Source organism: Schistocerca nitens, chromosome 7, assembly GCF_023898315.1.
Source record: "Schistocerca nitens isolate TAMUIC-IGC-003100 chromosome 7, iqSchNite1.1, whole genome shotgun sequence".
In the NCBI taxonomy this organism is placed as follows: Eukaryota; Metazoa; Arthropoda; class Insecta; order Orthoptera; family Acrididae; genus Schistocerca; species Schistocerca nitens.
Genome location: NC_064620.1, coordinates 306746361 through 306752599, shown reverse-complemented (window position 1 = coordinate 306752599; position 6239 = coordinate 306746361). Strand labels below are relative to the sequence as shown.

The window sequence follows — 6239 nt, the reverse complement described above, 5'->3', positions numbered from 1 at the left end:
GTCTATATTTCGATGTCGGGACTCGGAATCGTCTGTAGACGACTTAGGTACCGGGCGGGGTGTTGTACTCGGTAGAGCAGTTGCCACGCTGCGATCTGTTGAGACTCAGCCCTAGCTTGGGGGATTCGTCTTGTCGCGAGACGAGACCCCCGCGGCTGGGCGCCAGGGGCACGTGTGCCCCCCCCCCCCACCCACCCACCCACCCACCCACCCACCCCTTGCTTGTTTCTTGTGTGCCGCATCTCTGGGCGTATCGGTCCGGCCGGGCGCGCCGCACCCAGGGTCCTGGCATTGGGTGCGGCGGACTGGGGCGTATCGGTTCGCGGGCCGCCTGCCGCTGGCGCGGGCGCTGCGATGGGTGCCGCCTCCGTGCGCGCGGGGGAGGCGGCGGCGGCGGCGGCGGCGGCCGGGCGCGCATTGTTCGGCCGCTCTACAGCGTATCGCGTTGGCGGCCGGAGATGGGTGCCGTGATGGGTGCCAGGCGGACGGTGTCGGCCCACCGGTCGGCGCGTCGCGTGGAGGCGGCGGTGTCGGGCGGTCAACGGTACGTTTTCGCCGTCCCCCCCGGCGTGTGGTAACACAGCGTCCACCGCCGTACGGTGAACGACAATACCTCTAAACAATGGATGTGAAATAAAATATAATAACACATGATGCTTCGCAAGAAAATAGACGTGGGATAGGGTGTGTCGTTGGCAAGTCCCCGGGGCGGCTAGTGTGGGTGGTGATAAGTCTGTAGACAGCGAACTAGACGGCAGCAATAAATAAATGCCATATAAAGAAGGGGAGAATGGTGGCAGCACACCGACGTATGTTACATACGACAGCGCCATCTGTGAAATAGCCAGGCCACTAGGGCGTCTATTTGGGGACGCCACCATACCGCCCCCTGTGGGACGACGTTGACAGTGCCACCGAGGGGCACAAGAACGACATCTCTCGGAATGTGACGACACTACATTGACATGCAGCCCAGATACGACACCTCCATCTACAGGAAGTGAACGCAACAACGCCAACCACACAGCATCGCCACCTATGAAAATACGACGAAACCACATGCAATACAGCCATCTACGCGAATCTGGCAACACTACATCCACCATGTCGAGCGCACCACAAACAATAACGCCATCTAGGCCTCCTGCAACGGCGATACCGCCATCTATGAGACGCCAAGCTGAATACGACATCGATGGGCGCACAGTACACATTGTCCGACGCCACCCACAAAGACGGCATCCTCTGTCCACCCCAGGAGCCCCGACGCCAGTGCCTGCGCCGCAGAAAGTGGTCGACCGACAATCACTCCACCCGCACCCGTACGTGCTCCACCCCAACAGCCCAACTCACAACTCCAGCGGATGAACGGCGGACTCTTCTCGCAGTCGTAAGTTGCAATCCACCCCTATATCGTCCGTTTCATGAAGAGTTTAATCCAAGATGCGAAATTCCCGCTGTCCCTACACATGCTCCAAGTCTGTGCGCGATTGCGTTGCTCAGTACGGATTCCGATGCCGAGCGATCAGCTAGAAAGCGCCCCAACCATGTCGATCCCCATGGGCGTTGCACTCGCAGTCGCAAAGACTCTGGGCAATGGCTAAAAGCGCTCCGCAATATATTACTCAGACGGGTAATGACGGTCCGAGCGCTCAGCGTCAGGAGAGCGTTCCTGAGCCCTGACCCACAGGCAGGGTGTAGCGTATCCCACCCGCAGACATGTGACGTTGTCACACGACCAGTTGTCACTAATCGACTGATTGCCGATAATCATATGCCATACACCGGGGAAAGCTGCCGCGAGGGGTAGCTACGTAGTGCAGTCGCACCTCTACTACTGTACAGAGATAGAACACCGCGTGACCGCAACCAGATTAAACTGATACATGGCGCTGATTACTAATAGATGCAGAGCCATCGGAATATAGATGGCATACGACATACAACAGTCCCTATACATGCTGACAGTCTGTGCACACATGCGAACTACACGTCACCCAGACACTCTATCACACACTACTCTCTGCCTGTAACAGACACAGACAAAATATCTAAGCACCAGCATGGAACAACATCCAGTGCATCCTCTCCGCCACATTACACAATTCACACTATGATAACAAAACCAGGAGGTCCACCCCAAAAACAGAATATCTCACTCTTCCAACAACCATCATTACTCAGATAAGCCACAAACACCCACACATGTCCTACACAGGGGTGCAACCAACACCACCACACTGCCTTGTCTCACAGCATATAGGCAATGGCAGGAATGAAAGACACAGGTCTGCCACTCCCTTGCCACACCCACGGAACCGGCGCACCACCTCCCCTGAGCCAAAGGTGCATCCTGACGTGACACATCTCAGGGTGCCTCAGGCGTCCACTTACCATCATCACTATGAACGAACCTCGTCCCCTCCCCCCTCATACACCATCCCTTCATACACCATCCCTTAACCTAACCTATGTTGCACCTTAACCTAACCTATGTTGCACCTTAACCTAACCTATGTTGCACCTTAACCTAACCTATGTTGCACCTTAACCTAACCTATGTTGCACCTTAACCTAACCTATGTTGCACCTTAACCTAACCTATGTTGCGCCTTAACCTAACCTATGTTGCGCCTTAACCTAACCTATGTTGCGCCTTAACCTAACCTATGTTGCGCCTTAACCTAACCTATGTTGCGCCTTAACCTAACCTATGTTGCGCCATAACCTAACCTATGTTGCGCCATAACCTAACCTATGTTGCGCCTTAACCTAACCTATGTTGCGCCTTAACCTAACCTATGTTGCGCCTTAACCTAACCTATGTTGCGCCTTAACCTAACCTATGTTGCGCCTTAACCTAACCTATGTTGCGCCTTAACCTAACCTATGTTGCGCCTTAACCTAACCTATGTTGCGCCTTAACCTAACCATGTTGCGCCTTAACCTAACCCAAGTTGCGCCCTAACCTAACCCAAGTTGCGCCCTAACCTAACCCAAGTTGCGCCCTAACCTAACCCAAGTTGCGCCCTAACCTAACCCAAGTTGCGCCCTAACCTAACCCAAGTTGCGCCCTAACCTAACCCAAGTTGCGCCCTAACCTAACCCAAGTTGCGCCCTAACCTAACCCAAGTTGCGCCTTAACCTAACCCAAGTTGCGCCTTAACCTAACCCAAGTTGCGCCTTAACCTAACCCAAGTTGCGCCTTAACCTAACCCAAGTTGCGCCTTAACCTAACCCAAGTTGCGCCTTAACCTAACCCACGTTGCGCCCTAACCTAACCTACGTTGCGCCCTAACCTAACCTACGTTGCGCCCTAACCTAACCTACGTTGCGCCCTAACCTGCCCTGTAATTGTTAGTTATATGACTCTAGGAATTCGTGTGTAGCGTTGCCTAATTGCAACCATCTCAACATAGTTCACTTCGCGCACACTGTGGTGTTCTGCGTATTGATTCATTTTACGGTGCGTACCCTCACATCTTGCGAGTGTTGCTTACTTTCCACATGGTCCCGCTATCCACTGTATTGTGTACTGCAATAGGACGTATATCGCCCCCGCCCCCCCCTCCCCTCCTGTCACCTCTAGCTCGTCGGTCAGGAGTTCGCGTGTTGAATGCGCTTCGCAGCTGTGCAATGGCATTCGTATACGTACGCTGGCCACCTTCCACGTGTTCTTTCGTGCACACGTCGCAGCGTGTATGTATGCTGATGGAGTGCGTCGTGACACACAACATCCAGGCATGCAAGACTCGTAGAAGTCGCAAATGTAGATGGATGTCTACGTTTGCTGCCCAAGTTACGCAAATGAACTGGAAATCCGTTGTTGCGCGGTTGTTCGCGCTGGAGGTGAATCGTTGATATCGACGATCGGTACAGGTATTAACCGGTTGCTTCAGCGACACCCGTCATACCCACGAACGTGAGTGGGCATGTGGGTATGAAGCGATACGCGGCGGTGGCTGGGTGGGACCGTCCCCGGCCGGTGAGGGGGGGGGCGCCCGGCGTGCTGGCCGCGCGCTGCGTGGGCGCACGCGCGGCAGCCGGCTGGTGGGGGCGCCCAGTGGCAGGCGCGCCGGCTGACGGACGCGGCAGGCGGCGCATCTGCGTGCCGGCGCACCCAGCGCGCGGCGCCGTGCGGCCAAAGTGGGTCCTCCCGGGCCCGGTGCGAAGCGCGGTGGACATCTGCAGTGTGCTGGTCCGATTGAGGACTGTGTGCGTTGAGGATGCGCCGCCGCCCGGCACTCGGCGCCGCGACGCCGTCTGCTGCTCGGTCGCCCCCGCGGTTCTCGCAGGTGGTTTGTATCGCAGCTGTGCGGATGTGTTGGCGCGTGCGCTGTGCTGGGAGAGTTCGCTTTGGCACCCAAGTGGGGCTCTGCCCCTCTGTGGCGCTGGCGTTGGAGCTGCCCGGTCACTGTTTGTGGCCGCGTGTTGTCTCCCGCCGGCAACACCACGACAGCACGCTCCCGGGCCTCTGTCGGCAGCGGCAAGCTCAGTTGGGGGCACGGGTGGTCGCACTGAAAGCGTCTACTCGCCTATCTCCGGGCGATTGCGCCTCTCTCGAACCCGACCAAGTACTTAGGACGGCGCTGCGCGCCGCCGGGACCTGAGAGGGTTTCGAGGTGTATCGTGCAGGGGAGCCCAGCCTCCTCCTGTTTGCAGAATAATTGAGCGGACGCTTGCGTGTTCGCGCGGGCCCCCGGGACACACTCCCGGGCGGCCGGCTGCTCAGCTCTAGTTGACGCAGCTCCCTGGTTGATCCTGCCAGTAGTCATATGCTTGTCTCAAAGATTAAGCCATGCATGTCTCAGTACAAGCCGCATTAAGGTGAAACCGCGAATGGCTCATTAAATCAGTTATGGTTCCTTAGATCGTACCCACGTTACTTGGATAACTGTGGTAATTCTAGAGCTAATACATGCAAACAGAGTCCCGACCAGAGATGGAAGGGACGCTTTTATTAGATCAAAACCAATCGGTCGGCTCGTCCGGTCCGTTTGCCTTGGTGACTCTGAATAACTTTGGGCTGATCGCACGGTCTTCGTACCGGCGACGCATCTTTCAAATGTCTGCCTTATCAACTGTCGATGGTAGGTTCTGCGCCTACCATGGTTGTAACGGGTAACGGGGAATCAGGGTTCGATTCCGGAGAGGGAGCCTGAGAAACGGCTACCACATCCAAGGAAGGCAGCAGGCGCGCAAATTACCCACTCCCGGCACGGGGAGGTAGTGACGAAAAATAACGATACGGGACTCATCCGAGGCCCCGTAATCGGAATGAGTACACTTTAAATCCTTTAACGAGTATCTATTGGAGGGCAAGTCTGGTGCCAGCAGCCGCGGTAATTCCAGCTCCAATAGCGTATATTAAAGTTGTTGCGGTTAAAAAGCTCGTAGTTGGATTTGTGTCCCACGCTGTTGGTTCACCGCCCGTCGGTGTTTAACTGGCATGTATCGTGGGACGTCCTGCCGGTGGGGCGAGCCGAAGGCGTGCGACCGCCTCGTGCGTGCTCGTGCGTCCCGAGGCGGACCCCGTTGAAATCCTACCAGGGTGCTCTTTATTGAGTGTCTCGGTGGGCCGGCACGTTTACTTTGAACAAATTAGAGTGCTTAAAGCAGGCAAGCCCGCCTGAATACTGTGTGCATGGAATAATGGAATAGGACCTCGGTTCTATTTTGTTGGTTTTCGGAACCCGAGGTAATGATTAATAGGGACAGGCGGGGGCATTCGTATTGCGACGTTAGAGGTGAAATTCTTGGATCGTCGCAAGACGAACAGAAGCGAAAGCATTTGCCAAGTATGTTTTCATTAATCAAGAACGAAAGTTAGAGGTTCGAAGGCGATCAGATACCGCCCTAGTTCTAACCATAAACGATGCCAGCCAGCGATCCGCCGCAGTTCCTCCGATGACTCGGCGGGCAGCCTCCGGGAAACCAAAGCTTTTGGGTTCCGGGGAAGTATGGTTGCAAAGCTGAAACTTAAAGGAATTGACGGAAGGGCACCACCAGGAGTGGAGCCTGCGGCTTAATTTGACTCAACACGGGAAACCTCACCAGGCCCGGACACCGGAAGGATTGACAGATTGATAGCTCTTTCTTGATTCGGTGGGTGGTGGTGCATGGCCGTTCTTAGTTGGTGGAGCGATTTGTCTGGTTAATTCCGATAACGAACGAGACTCTAGCCTGCTAACTAGTCGCGTGACATCCTTCGTGCTGTCAGCGATTACTTTTCTTCTTAG

The 6239-nt window shown here is 55.6% G+C and overlaps 1 non-coding gene across 1 annotated transcript in view; it reads left to right on the top strand.

Annotated features, from left to right (window-relative positions):
- The first annotated feature begins 4748 nt into the window (after window positions 1-4748).
- The window catches only part of LOC126197327 (small subunit ribosomal RNA), a 1908-nt gene continuing 417 nt past the window's right edge, over window positions 4749-6239 (top strand). Inside the window, exon 1 of the ribosomal RNA XR_007539694.1 lies at window positions 4749-6239. This exon is cut by the window's right edge and continues 417 nt beyond it. This is a non-coding gene — a ribosomal RNA (small subunit ribosomal RNA).